Genomic DNA, 16,319 nt, shown 5'->3' on the forward strand with positions numbered 1-16,319 from the left:
AAGTCTCGTTTAAAATAGTATCGAGTGGATGGATGTGTACGGATATAGAGACAACCTCATGAGTCCATGGACCCTCCATGTCAGCAGGGGACTGTTCAAGCTGGTGGAGGTTCTGTAATGGCGTGGGGCGTGTGCAATTAGGGTGATATGGGACCCCTGATTCGTCTAGGTACGACTCCGACAAGTGACACATACGTAAACATCCTGTCTGATTACTTGCAACCATTCATGTCCATTGTGCAATCCGACGGACTTGAGCAATTCCAGCAGGACAATGCGACACCCCACACGTCCAGAATTGCTACAGAGTGGCTCCAGGAACACTCTTCTGAGTTTAAACATTTCCGCTGGCTACCAAACTCCTAAGACTTGAACATTATTGAGCATATCTGGGGTGCCTTGCAACGTGCTGTTCAGAAGAGATCTCCATCCCCTCATATTCTTAAGGATTTGTGACAGCCCTGCGGGATTCATGGTGTCAGTTCCCTCCAGCACAACTTCAGACATTATTTGAGTCCATGCCACATCGTGCTGCGCCACTTCTACGTGCTCGCGGGGGCCCTACACGATATTAGGCAGGTGTACCAGTTTCTCTGGCTCTTCAGTGTAGTAGCCGTACCACAGGCAGGCACGCTGCCCCTCCTGGTGCCTCTGTGTGACGGCCTGTGTTATCATTCAGTTCCAGCTACGCATATTATTGATATTACCAACCTATCAGCCAGTCATTGTGAAAGAGTCTAGTGTGGTCGAAATACAATGAATTTTTTTTTCTACTTGAGGCAATTTATGAAAGAAACAAACATGACGACGTTTTCCTTTAAATCTCTTCCCTGTTTATTTACACAAAGCTTCAGTTTCATTACAAACAGTACCTCTCGGGTACACCGTTTTATCATAGGTTGCCCGATCATCTTCTCAGCATTTAGTCATTGTAAACGTACAGGGAAGTGGGAGCAACTGTTTACACTACTGGCCATTAAAATTGCTACACCACGAAGTTGACGTGCTACAGACGGGAAATTTAACCGGCAGGAAGAAGATGCTGTGATATGCAAATGATTATCTTTTCAAAGCATTCACACAAGGTTGGCGCCGGTGGCGACACCTAGAACGTGCTGACAAGACGAAAGTTTCCAACCGATTTCTCATACACAAACCGCAGTTGACCGGCGTTGCCTGGTTGAAACGTTGTTGTGATACCTCGTGTAAGGAGGAGAAATGCGTACCATCACGTTTCCGACCTTGATAAAGGTCGGATTGTAGCCTATCGCGATTGCGGTTTATCGTATCGCGACATTGCTGCTCGCGTTGGTCGAGATCCAATGACTGATAGCAAAATATGGAATCGGTGGGTTCAGGAGGGTAATACGGAACGCCGTGCTGGATCCCAACGGCCTCGTATCACTAGCAGTCGAGATGACAGGCATCTTATCCGCATAGCTGCAACGGATCGTGCAGCCAAGTCTCGATCCCTGAGTCAACAGATGGGGACGTTAGCAAGACAACAACCATCTGCACGAACAGTTCGACGAGTTTGCAGCAGCATGGACTATCAGCTCGGAGACCATGGCTGCGGTTACCCTTGACGCTGCATCACAGACAGGAGCGCCTGCGATGGTGTACTCAACGACGAACCTGGGTGCACGAACGGCAAATCGTCATTTTTTCGGATGAATCCAGGTTCTGTTTACAGCATCATGATGGTCGCATCCGTGTTTGGCGACATCGCGGTGAACGCACACTCGAAGAGTGTATTCGTCATTGCCATACCCGCCGTGATGGTATGGGGAGACATTGATTACACGTCTCGGTCACCTCGTCTTCGCATTGACGGCAGTTAGAACAGTGGTGGTTACATTTCGGATTTGATACGACCCGTGGCTCTACCCCTCATTCGATCTCTGCGAAACCCCACATTTCAGGAGGATAATGCACGACCGCATGTTGCAGGTCCTGTACGGGCCTTTCTGGATACAGAAAATGTTCGACTGCTGCACTGGCCAGCACATTCTCCAGATCTCTCACCAACTGAAAACGTCTGGTCAATAGTGGCTGAGCAACTGGCTCGTACAATACGCCAGTCACTACCCTTGATGAACTGTTGTATCGTGTTGAAGCTGCATGGGCAGCTGTACCTGTACACGCTATCCAAGCTCTGTTTGACTCAATGCCCAGGAGTATCAAGGCCGTTATTACGGCCAGAGGTGGCTGTTCTGGGTACTGATTTCTCAGGATCTATGCGCCCAAATTGCATGAAAATGTAATTACATGTCAGTTATAGTATAATATATTTGTCCAATGAATACCTGCATTTCTTCTTGGTGTAGCAATTTTAATGGCCAGTAGTGTAGTAACTGAACTGACAACGAAGAACGTGACCATAGCATTAAAGAACGAAGAGCCAAGAACATTGTGTTCGAATTATAGAGCCGGTCCAGACACATTAATGTGACCACCGCCTATGTTCCATGTCAACTAGCAATTACCACCCATTGAAGGCAGATGGCAACAGCACAAGCAGTGGAGGATATATAACAGGGTTGGGCGCGTGAGGTGGATGCGAGGCTGCGCAAGGGCACTGTGGGCGTGTGTATCGCTGTGTGGACACCTTGCGCGCGCGTATCGTATTCTCTTACTCGCGAACAGAACCAATGGCTGCCGATAATACTCCATCAGCAAATGATGCTCGTATTTATAGTCACGTTAGAATTACTCTTTGCATTATCGTAATTATTACAGTACAACAACGCAATGAATAGTTACAGGGCAATTTAACATGTGCTGCATGGTATCTGTGGTTGGTTGGTTGGTTTGGGGAAGGAGACCAGACAGCGAGGTCATCGGTCTCATCGGATTAGGGAAGGACGGGGAAGGAAGTCGGCCGTGCCCTTTGAAAGGAACCATCCCGGCATTTGCCTGGAGCGATTTAGGGAAATCACGGAAAACCTAAATCAGGATGGCCGGACGCGGGATTGAACCGTCGTCCTCCCGAATGCGAGTCCAGTGTCTAACCACTGCGCCACCTCGCTCGGTGGTATCTGTGGAAGTGTAGCCTTAAAGGCTAATATTGTGTTACACAGAAGTGCCATCGAATAAAAACGTAATAGCAGCTTCTGATATGTCGTAAGGGAAAGCAAAGGAATTTATGCTATTGTGCATGCTTTAGGCTTTGCATGTCAATTATTTGGTTGTAAAACAATCGTGCTCCTCTTCTATGTTTGTCAGCGAGAGATATTTTAGTTCTGATGTTTTTCGCTTTGTGACCAGCTCGTAATTCATGTTCCACTTCACTCTGAGCGCGAGTGTACAGTTCTCGCTTCGTTGAAAAAACGTTCAGATGGCACCAGCAGACGATAGAAACAAGCAAATAAACAACAATCAGAGCAGTGCGTAATGCCGTAATGAGTACTGCAGCGCCGCAAAGTAATACAGGGCACAAGATGACAGGAGTTACAAGCAGTAAAAAACGTTCCACATTCTTTCGTTCACTTCAGTGGAGAACTGTGGCGTAGAGGGACGGATGGAGGGGGGGGGGGGGTGGATCCGACACAGGGATCTCAGACAAAGAGAATGAAATATCACTCTCGATGGCTTAATTTTCTGGCACAAATACAGCACCAACATAAAGTAATAAGCAAATAACATATGGATTTTTATTGAACACGTATTAACTTAATAATGCTTATGAAAAAGAAAGAAATATCTGTTTACATCAATCTATAAATGTCTGTTTTTTCCTAGCATCTCGATATGTGGAAAGAGACTACTGGTCATCAAACGCAATGCTCCAGTCAGCTTAGCGTTGTAAGAGGTATGCGCTGCCTGCAATAGGCAAGGCATAGGAGAGTCTCTGACAAGAGAGCAGTATGTTGTTAGTTGTCGCTAGTCTGTGCTACTCTGCGCGTGTCTGCGCTGGTCTGCAGTGAATTTTTTTTTTTTATTTCGGGGTTTAGGAATTTTTCTGTTTCGAACTTAATATTAAATGAGAAAAGAATTTTGTGGGTACATCAAATGTGAATGCATTTCTGCATGGAGATTATAAATGGGAACCAATTTTGTTCAGAGGATGCATTAAATTAGAATCACATTCATTATTCATATTTAAATTCATTATATTATTTTGTGGGGAGGTTACACTTGGCGACATCCGGCCAGGATCGTATTTCTTTGTGAATCTCTGAGAAGTAGTCATATATCTGCTCTTGTTTACTTAAACGTAGATTGCATCTGGCGCAATGCATTTACTAATTTGTCACTCTTGCTTTCACAGATCATCGGCAATTTATTGCTCTTTGTTGTAATTGTTTGTTCCATTTTTTTTGCTTTGTCTTTGTTTCATTTTGTGCTTAATTTTGATTTGTGAAAAATGCCGCGAAAAATTGTTAACAGTACATCGCGATGTGCAATGAGTGAAATAGCCGACTCGAATAGCTTGACCGATAATACTTGCGACACTCAGTGTAATAATGATAATCCTCCATTGACAGACAATCAGTGCGTACCGATCACTAACATTGATTTTGATCCTAATGATGAGCAAACAAATGCAATTATATCCACAGTAAACGTAACAATTGATGACGCGGCACGTTCTGATACAATGAACGCTGCCCAGCCTGACACACCCGGTTTGCAAAATTTACGTAATGAACAGATAAATGTTTCTAACGAAAATTAACAATGTACTCAAAGTACGTCAAATTTATTTGATTCCGAGGTAGTGACTAACAGTGCACATCCGATTGGCAAACCTTTTCGAGAATCACAGAATGACCAAATGGTTACACAAAACGTGACAATTGCAGGTACGCCATCAAACAGCACAGAGAATAGAGTAGGTAATATTGGGATGGATCAAGTTATGGCATTATTGCTACAACTTAATGAAAATTCCAAACAACAGAATGAAAGACAAGACAACAATCACAAACAACTTAGTGAAAATCTCAAACAACAAATTAATGAAATTAATGAAAAACAAGACAACAACTTCAAACAACTTAATGAAAATAATAATAAATCTCAAACAACAACTGAATGAACAGAACAAACAACTTAGTGAACAGATTACAGCCGTTGCCGCGCAATGTCATGATACTAAAGAACAATTACGTGAGGAAATTAAGGCTTGTGCTAGGAGCAGTAGTGAAGAAATTAGATCTGTGGCACAAGAATTAAATAATACACATGCAGCTACAACTAAATTACTTAGAGACGAAATTAGTGCAGTCGCTAAACAATGCTCTGAAAACGCAACACAGTTACGCGACGAGTTTAAATTAATGTCAGCAGAACTTTCGCGCACACTGGATGCAAAAGTAGACGCGAAATTTGACCAACAGAACAGCCAAATTGACGAACGTTTTAATCACCACCTACAAAACAGTGACACGCGTTACCGTAAATTTATACAGGAACAGAATAAAGTAAAGCGACAAGTCATGGAAACAATTACCGCACAGAGACAGGAAGATAAACGTAAACTGTTTACGAAAGCAAAAACATACGTAGACAACAATATTGCTACAGTATCAGACGAAATTAATACTATCAAACAGTTGAACACCGAATTGCATGATGAAATCTCCAATCTTAAAGCAAAAACAGACACACACACAGTAGACTTTCAGACAGTGACCGACAGACTTGAACAATTAGAACTAATTCAGGATCCCGATGTCATCAAAGCAGACGTTAAAAAGTTGAACAAAACCACAGTAAAATACAAGAACAAATTAATGCTTGCGAGACTAAAAACGATGATCAGGTAAAAATACTAACTGAAAATTTGATGAACTGGACAGTCGTATTGACGTTATCGAAAGTAATAATGACACCTAATTAGACGATGCTTCACCGATTTCGTTTAATCAAACGCCTGAATTCTAAAATTTACAGCAGACGATCAGTGAGATACACTCCTGGAAATGGAAAAAAGAACACATTGACACCGGTGTGTCAGACCCACCATACTTGCTCCGGACACTGCGAGAGGGCTGTACAAGCAATGATCACACGCACGGCACAGCGGACACACCAGGAACCGCGGTGTTGGCCGTCGGATGGCGCTAGCTGCGCAGCATTTGTGCACCGCCGCCGTCAGTGTCAGCCAGTTTGCCGTGGCATACGGAGCTCCATCGCAGTCTTTAACACTGGTAGCATGCCGCGACAGCGTGGACGTGAACCGTATGTGCAGTTGACGGACTTTGAGCGAGGGCGTATAGTGGGCATGCGGGAGGCCGGGTGGACGTACCGCCGAATTGCTCAACACGTGGGGCGTGAGGTCTCCACAGTACATCGATGTTGTCGCCAGTGGTCGGCGGAAGGTGCACGTGCCCGTCGACCTGGGACCGGACCTCAGCGACGCACGGATGCACGCCAAGACCGTAGGATCCTACGCAGTGCCGTAGGGGACCGCACCGCCACTTCCCAGCAAATTAGGGACACTGTAGCTCCTTGGGTATCGGCGAGGACCATTCGCAACCGTCTCCATGAAGCTGGGCTACGGTCCCGCACACCGTTAGGCCGTCTTCCGCTCACGCCCCAACATCGTGCAGCCCGCCTCCAGTGGTGTCGCGATAGGCGTGAATGGAGGGACGAATGGAGACGTGTCGTCTTCAGCGATGAGAGTCGCTTCTGCCTTGGTGCCAATGATGGTCGTATGCGTGTTTGGCGCATTGCAGCAATCAGGACTGCATACGACCGAGGCACACAGGGCCAACACCCGGCATCATGGTGTGGGGAGCGATCTCCTACACTGGCCGTACACCACTGGTGATCGTCGAGGGGACACTGAATAGTGCACGGTACATCCAAACCGTCATCGAACCCATCGTTCTACGATTCCTAGACCGGCAAGGGAACTTGCTGTTCCAACAGGACAATGCACGTCCGCATGTATCCCGTGCCACCCAATGTGCTCTAGAAGGTGTAAGTCAACTACCCTGGCCAGCAAGATCTCCGGATCTGTCCCCCATTGAGCATGTTTGGGACTGGATGAAGCGTCGTCTCACGCGGTCTGCACGTCCAGCACGAACGCTGGTCCAACTGAGGCGCCAGGTGGAAATGGCATGGCAAGCCGTTCCACAGGACTACATCCAGCATCTCTACGATCGTCTCCATGGGAGAATAGCAGCCTGCATTGCTGCGAAAGGTGGATATACACTGTACTAGTGCTGACATTGTGCATGCTCTGTTGCCTGTGTCTATGTGCCTGTGGTTCTGTCAGTGTGATCATGTGATGTATCTGACCCCAGGAATGTGTCAATAAAGTTTCCCCTTCCTGGGACAATGAATTCACGGTGTTCTTATTTCAATTTCCAGGAGTGTAGATTCGTCCAATAATACATTACGTAGAAAATTGTCAACTTTACAGCAAGAGGTAACAGAGATGAAAAATGTTTCAGCCTTTAACACATCACAGCAGACGCCAATTTGCGAACATTTGTCACACTCACACAGCCAGTGTAACTTAGGTAATTTACAGAGACTACGTGACTTAGAATACGAAGTGACACAGACAAACAGATTCTCACACAAACCTGAACCTGTTCACACATTCAGAGACGATAACGTTGATTATAAGCAATTTTTATCCGCAAAAAAGATCTAAGGTATTTAAAAATGACAGAGCACAGGTACACGCTTTGAACTGGATACGACAATTTATTTTTGTACTTTCACCAGCTTGGCCTGTAATGCAGAAACTAGAATTGGCCTGGATACAGCAACTTGCTTTTGAATTTTCACCGGCATTGCCTGTAACGCAGAAACTAAAATTTATTTGTAGCGCGTAATTCACCTCAGGGGATTCATTATGATTCGATGAATATGTGCCGTAGCGTGCACAGGGCCCCAAGCCGTAGTAGTGCTATTTCATCTTTAGTTTTCTGCACTGCTGCCTTCCCTTCTACTATCCTTTATATCTATTAAAATAGCTCTTCAACTATCGATCTATCTAGGATTAAGAATGAGTAAAGAAAATCCGATAAGACAAGATTTACCGAAAGTGACAATTTTCATTAGACGCTCCAGAAATGACAACCACGAGAGCTTTAGTACCAGACAAAAATTTAATCATCAGTATGTGTAAAATTATCAGCAACAGGTACCACATTTTGGTAACAATAGAGGGTTTTCCCAACAACAGCAACAAAACCAACCGGTTAGCATACCTAACCAACAATGTAATGTACAAGGTCAACCAAGCTTTAATGTTTCGCTGCGTACGCGTATAGCGTCGGCCTCAACAAATAGTAACGCACAGCAACAAGGAAATCAGTACGTACAGAAAACACATTATTTCAGCTCATATCGCAATGCACCGTATAGAAATGACTATTATGATAGACGTAAAAGTAATGAGCACAATTTTCAGCTTACGTTTAATAACAGTCGGTCTTATCAGCAGCAAAATCATCCGCAACAACATATTATCATGAATGAACCAGACAGTAGATATCATCCCGAACGTAATACGTCAGGAAGAAATAACAGAACAGTTCAAATAGTCCAAATGCCACAGCATCCTCCCGCAAATAATAGCACGTCAGATAGACTTTGACTAAATACAGTACAGGTTGCATCTTCCAGCAACGCAAGCAATACTTTTGACACGCAGAATCTTGTTCACGAAAATGTTATTACTTTTGACGACATCCGAGACACTCTTTTGCAGGAAAGACCAGTTATTCAAAAAACCATTTCACACCCTGTCATCGAAGTAAAAATTGGATCATCCAGATTTTCAGCAGTAATCGATTCTGGATCACCTATGTCAGTCATAAATGGGGAAACTTTCAACGAATGTAACAAAGAGAATACCTATCCTACGTTACCATTAGGCAAAACTAAAGTAAAAGGAGCAGTAACTGGTAAAGGAGTAGATGTAAAATTACAGACACATTTATCATTTTGTATTGTAGGTCATACATTTCACTCAAATTTTTGGATTGTTCCCTTATTGACGACAGACGTTATTTTAGGTACGAATTTTCTGGTACAACACGACGCAATTATTGACTTTCAAAACTCCTATTTAATGTTAAAGGATGAAAATGTACAACTGGCTTTAGAATTTCAGTACTCTTTATCTGCAGAAGAACAAACAATTAATCGTACAGAGGACATTTCCGCATCACGTAACATAGACTGTCATTCCACATTGTTAACAGATACGTACGTACACAACTATAATACTCCAGACGATGCCGACTATGACGTTATACAGATGATTTCGGATGAAGTTAAACAGAGCAGTGCAAATACAGACGACGAACGCACGCAACTACGCAAAATTCTTTTACAGCAAGCTCCAGTTTTTGACAACGTTCCTGGTACTATGTCCGGTTTTATGTATGAATTTCAAGTTAAACATCACGGCACATTTAAAGCCAATCATTATCCCATTCCGTATATTCACAGAGAATAAGTTAAGAAAGAATTGCAAGCTATGCTTGACCAAGGAATTATTGAACCGGCAGTTAGTCCGTACATAAATCCACTCCATATTGTTAAGAAAAAGGATGGTTCACTTCGCCTCGTACTTGATTCGCGGCACATCAATGACATTATTATTAATGAAATGGATCGCCCTCAAACACTAGAAGAACTTCTATAGAAATTTCATGGTACTGCTATTTATTCCACATTAGATTTGAAATCGGGATTTTGGCAAATTCAACTCCATCCGGACTGCAGAAAGTACACGGCTTTTCTCTGTTTTGGTGACTGTTATCAATTTTGTAAATTACCGTTCGGTTTAACTATTTCTTCAGCAGCATTTATTCGCGGTTTGAATACAATACTCCCGACAGAACTTAAAGACAGAATCACAACGTATGTAGACGACATTCTTATTGCTGAAGCTAACTGGTCTGAACACAATCTGATTCTTGAACAACTGTTACGAACTTTTCGTGCACAAGGACTCACAGTTAATCTCAGTAAATCGCACTTTGGCAAAACTTCTATAAAATTTCTTGGACATGTAATTTAGGCGTACACATTTTTCAGGAAATTGAAGAAGATGGCACTACAGTAATTAAAAACATCGCCTTTGCGAGTCGCATTCTGTCACCTGCTGAACGCAATTATTATGATACAGAACTTGAAACATTATGTGTTGTATGGGCATTTACGAGATTTCGGCATTTTCTTTATGGAAGACATACGACCGTTTACACAGATCATAGAGCTATACAGTTTTTACTTTCCGCTAAATTTACACACGATAGATTAAGCAGATGGAAACTTTATTTGCAGGAATTTAATTTTACAATTGTTCACATTCCCGGTACACAAAATATTGTAGCAGACGCACTATCCCGTTCTCTCAGCAACAATCAGAAAGGCATCGCAACCAACTTCTGCAAAGCAAATTTCAGCGTCATGTATATTCAACAAGTTGCATTTGAAAATTTCATTTCGTCGTCATCACGAGACGTAGCGCAAGAGCAGAGTAAAGATAACGTGTGGAAAGAAATTAAACACCTTTGGCAAGATAGGAATAATGTTACCATTAGAAACCATTACACTGTACGCAATAACATTCTGTTTCGCCGCTCTCACCCTGACAGCAACAATTGGTTATTATGCATTCCTGACGAACTTGTTAACAAAAAAAATGGCTCTGAGCACTATGGGACTCAACTGCTGTGGTTATCAGTCCCCTAGAACTTAGAACTACTTAAACCTAACTAACCTAAGGACATCACACACATCCATGCCCGAGGCAGGATTCGAACCTGCGACCGTAGCAGTCCCACGGTTCCGGACTGCGCGCCTAGAACCGCGAGACCACCGCGGCCGGCCGAACTTGTTAACAAATTAATTTGGTATACTCATTTAAGTTACGCACATTACGGAGCCAGAAAATGTTTTCTTTTACTGAGACAGAACTGTTATTTTACCAACATGGAGAAACGTATTCGACGAGTTTTAGCGTCATGTAAAATCTGCCAGAAAGCTTAGTCAGATACGACTTCACATATTCCTCCGTTACATCTCATTGTACCTGTTAAATTGAGACACATGGCTGCTGTAGATATTTTTGGTCCGATTCCCAGAACTAATAGAGGTTTTTGCTACATCTTTGTCGCTGTTGAACTCACTTCGAAATTTGTTACCTTCACTCCGTTACGCAAAGCTACTGCTAAAACTGTTTCGAAGACATTTGTAAAACATTTTCTATTTCATGTAGGGCATGTATTGAAAGTAATTTCCGACAATGGATCACAGTTTCGATCTGCTATATGGACACGCATGTTACGAGCTAGAAACATTTCACCGATCTATATATCCAGGTACAATGCTTCTTCGAACCCTTGTGAAAGATTAATGAAAGAAATTGGTAAACTGTGTAGAATATACTGTCATAAAAAACATATTGATTGGGACACACACATACTCTCATTCCAGGATGTAATTAATTCCATACCAAATGAATCTACTATGCTATCTCCGACTGTTATACTGAAAAATGTTGAACCACCTAACAAAATTAAAGAATTAGTAACCCCTCCTACATCTCGTCGACTTTGACACCATGAAATAATTGACATTGCGTTGAACAACATCAAACGTGCCGCAGAGCGCCGGAGAAGACAGCAAAAACAGGTTTCTACACGCCGTGACTTTCACATTGGACAGAAGATATTAGTACGCACACATTATTTATCTAATAGAGGAAAGAATAGATGTAGCAAATTTGAGCTTCTATACGCAGGTCCATATCGAATTCGCAGCATTCCTCACCCCAATGTAGTACACGTCGAAACTTTGAGAACCAGAAAAAGCAAAGGCAATCACCATGTCTCCAATATTAAACCCTTTATTGAATGAACATACTTTATGATTTATCACACTGTAATGCCATTTCCTGATTTTTTTATGACCACTTATGCAATTATATTTACATGAACACTTACTTACGATTATCGTATTTTTTCTTGGCAAGTGCCCGGCAAGGTAAGGTTAACAGGTCGCTTTTCTTGTCGTTACACATCAGACCGTGCACATTTTTCCAGATAGACTTACATATTTTATGACCAATTATGCCGTTCTATCTAGTGACATATTAATTTTATCAAATTCTTTCTCCATTAAAGTCTTCAACTCTCGCCTCTATCAACTACACAACATACAAGCTGAACAAAGAGAGGCATTTCTTGTCGTTACACATCAGACCGTGCACATTTTTCATGTATGTATGATTGTTTTCCTGTTTTGTTTGTATGCACTATGAAATATTTAAGATGTAACAAACACCAGTTGATTTTGACATTTTGCCTTATGTTATCTTAACATCAACATCGTGACTATTTTACTTTTTTTTTTTTTTTTTTTTTGCTTAATTGTGATACTCTGTGTACATTTTTGCACCTGCACACTGTCTATGTTTTTGACATATTACGTTTTCTGTTATGCTATGCTGTATGCTTAATTATATCACTAGAAACCAGTTTTTATTTAATGGGTATATGATTTAAATGCAAGACATTAATCATTGTTTATCATTTTCAGAAAGAAATAACGTGTAAAAGAAATAAATTAAACAGGCCACAGTGGATTACTATGAAATGGGAATTTCACATTCGGAATGAACGAAAGAAGATGCAATACCTCGTCACGAAGAGTAAATGGATCAGAATTGCCAAGCATTAACAAGAATATACTATACACATCGCATGATAGCAGTCTTAACTAATTTTTTCTTTCAGAATACGAGGCGATTGATGCAGGCTGTCAGACAGAACCACACATGTTAGTTTTAGTGATGAGATATGCTAGAAATAAGGAACTCTATACTATGAATAGTTGTATAATGAATAATGAAGTGACTTTTTTGCAGATGATAATGAATGGTGATGAATAGTGATGAAGAATATAGTAATAAGAATAATGAAGTTTTTTCTTTTCAGGTGATGATAATAATGGAGTTATGGTGATATGAATAATGAAGTTTTTGTTTACAGGTGATGATAGTGATAAACTTTATATGGGCCACTAAACGCACCACTTTTAAGTTTTTCTTTGCAGATGAGGGTAATGTTGAAGTTTATGTATTTATGCTATGTAGTTATTTAAGTATTTGTTGCAGTTCGTCTTGACAGTATGTCTTATGTCGCATGGTATGATGACTGAAGGTTTTGGAAAGGACAGCTAGAGAACATATATATTTAATACACATTTCATTACCTGTTAATTCGAGGTTCACTACTTTTCAGCATAATATCCGTTTCTTCTTTCAGCTTAATAGTCCATTTTGTATTTTTTTTCAGGAGAAGCTATTCATGAAATTAATGTGCTATAAGCAGTTGGTCATTAAACCTGTACTAGTACCTGCATTTTTTTTTACCCATTTGTGTGTGTCATTCATGAATGTGATCACATATACTTTATTTGTTTCATAACCTTGCTACAGCTGACTCATGACGAATGACGTTACCCATCCTCATTTGCAGCAATAAGTCAAAAGCAAATATTGTTATGCCCCAACAATTAATTATCGATCTCAACGCAATGCATTGCTAGCACAAAAAAAATAAATAAATAAAAAATAAAAATGTATTACCAGTCCCAAATAATGCTACCAGTTTAAGAGAGTTCTGAGTGATACTGAATGATGTTTTCTAACCTCAGACTTGAGTAATAGTTACAGTATGTTACATTTTAAATATATCTTATGTCACTTGAATGATGAGTTCTGAGTAATAATGAATGATATTTTGTAATAATGCATGCATGCTCTACACTCATTAGCTCCTGTTTTGACTGATGACTTCTGATGATTTGTAACTGATCAATGAGTGCCAATAATTATTTTTAAATATGTCATATGTCACTTGAATAATGAAAAATGTTTTGTAATATTCAATACTTGCTGGCCAATGAATGCCACTGTTTCTTATATTTTAAATTTGTATTATGTCACTTACATGCTATATATATGAATACCAGTAGCTTGATGCTACACTCATTAGCTCCTGTTTTGACTGATGACTTCTGATGATTTGTAACTGACCAATGAGTGCCAATAATTATTTTTAAATATGTCATATGTCACTTGAATGATGAAAAATGTTTTGTAATATTCAATACTTGCTGGCCAACGAATGCCACTGTTTCTTATATTTTAAATTTATATTATGTCACTTACATGCTATATATATGAATACCAGTAGCTTGATGCTACACTCATTAGCTCCTGTTTTGAATGATGACTTATGATGGTTTGTAACTGGTCAATGAGTGCCAATGTTCTCTGTAAACAGATGACTTATGAACATTATTCTGTAATACTTCATACATGGTACAGAAATGTTCAGTAACTGGGCGATGAGTGACACCAATTACTCAAATCAGTTGATAGACTAGTGTAATTATCAATGATGACTGGCATAAGACTTAATGTCCTTCACCTTCTGACCTAATTACCAGAAATTACTGCAATATCCGTTTGTCCTGTCTATCCTCATGATCATGGAGCACTATATTTGGTTTTTGCACTAATTCTACGTTGGTGTACCTTACAAGAACGTGGTGTTGACACGACATGATGTCCACCACCTTGAGCTATGGAGATGTTACTATGGTCCCACTGTTTGGTGTACCTAATGTACTACCAAAATGATAACATGGAATATTAATACGACATTTCAGTGTCTTGGCTACACTGATTATTACTTCAGGGAAAAGAACTTCAGATTGTCTCACTTGGTGTTGTGCTTCTGTAGAAATATATGGACTTTCAGTGCAGCTACGTGCAACCTAATGTGCTACAACCATGATGCAATCCTTCCCTTTCCTATCCTAGTTCTTGCAAAATAGTAAAATAACTAAAGTGCATGTGCACTTTACGTCATTTGTTAATATGATTTGTACTCATTGCGTGTACATTTTGATTTCCTGATATGTTCTGTACTACAGTGCGTGTGCAATTTTGTCATTTGTTAATATGTTTTGTACTCATTGCGAATACATTTTGTCATTGCTTGATATGTTCTGTACTCAGTGCATGTGCACTATATTTTATTTCATGTTCTGCGCTTATATATATGTATATATTCTGTGATTGTAAACTTAGTTAATTAAGAAAAATTTGTTGCTCATGGCAAGTCCAATTGACTCACCATCGCTGCCAAATTTTTGACCCCCCCCCCCCCAGTGGAGGGTTATATAAGAGGTATGCGCTGCCTGCAATAGGCAAGGCATAGGAGAGTCTCTGACCAGAGAGCAGTATGTTGTTAGTTGTCGCTAGTCGCTAGTCTGTGCTAGTCTGCGCTGGTCTGCAGTCTGCTCTGGTCGGGATTCTGAAGGCTGAGTATTATTGTATAAGGTAAAGAAGCAACCGTGCGCATATCTAGTAATGTATGTGAACTGTCATCCAATTTCTTTTAAAAAATTCCGTAATAATAATTTTTATAATATAAAGTAATTTTTTTTAAAAAAAAAGCATTCATTTCAATTTAAAGAATTTATCCAATCACAAATTTATAGGCCAGCATTGCACGGAGCTGTGTCGAAAATTTTTTAGGTAAGAGCAGATATATTCGCCGTTTTTATTGAGGTAAGAATTTTTGCTTTTTCATTCAGAATACAGGGCCGTGGCGCAGCGCTGCTGTCGTCCTAAAATTTACCAGGTTACTGAATTTTTTTTTATTTCGGGGTTTAGGAATTTTTCTGTTTCGAACTTAACATTAAATGAGAAAAGAATTTTGTGGGTACATCAAATGTGTATGCATTTCTGCATGGAGATTATGAATGGGAACCAATTTTGTTCAGAGGTTGCATTAAATTAGAATCACATTCATTATTCATATTTAAATTCATTATATTATTTTGTGGGGAGGTTAAAGCGTCAAGAAGACTGCTCCTAAACTTCTGTTTTGTTAATTTCATTGTTGGAAAAACACTTTCACACAAATATGTGGTTCTGAACACACTGCAGAATGAAGAAGCTAATCGAAACGACAACGGGAACTGTTCTCGAGGAAATTTCTTGTAAAACATTTCAATAATTTCTGCCATGCGAAACCTCTCCGTGAGCACACGACTACACTGAAAGCCAATGCGCTCCAACTGGATTTCAGGAGGCGCACTCTCAATGTCCACTGCAAAAAGAGTTGCGAAAATACTAAAATCAAGTTCAAATCGATTTAAGTCACTAAATCTACTTTCAAAGTTTCCTAATAAATCCTGTATCACCGTAACAAACTCATCAAAATGTTCGCTCAGTGTCTACTTTTCAAGATTTATTTCGTTTATGACTAGCGCAACATTCTAAAAGTGAGCAGATGGCGTTTCTGTACGTTGCTTTT

This window comes from Schistocerca nitens, chromosome 3 (genome assembly GCF_023898315.1).
Source record: "Schistocerca nitens isolate TAMUIC-IGC-003100 chromosome 3, iqSchNite1.1, whole genome shotgun sequence".
Lineage (NCBI taxonomy): Eukaryota > Metazoa > Arthropoda > Insecta > Orthoptera > Acrididae > Schistocerca > Schistocerca nitens.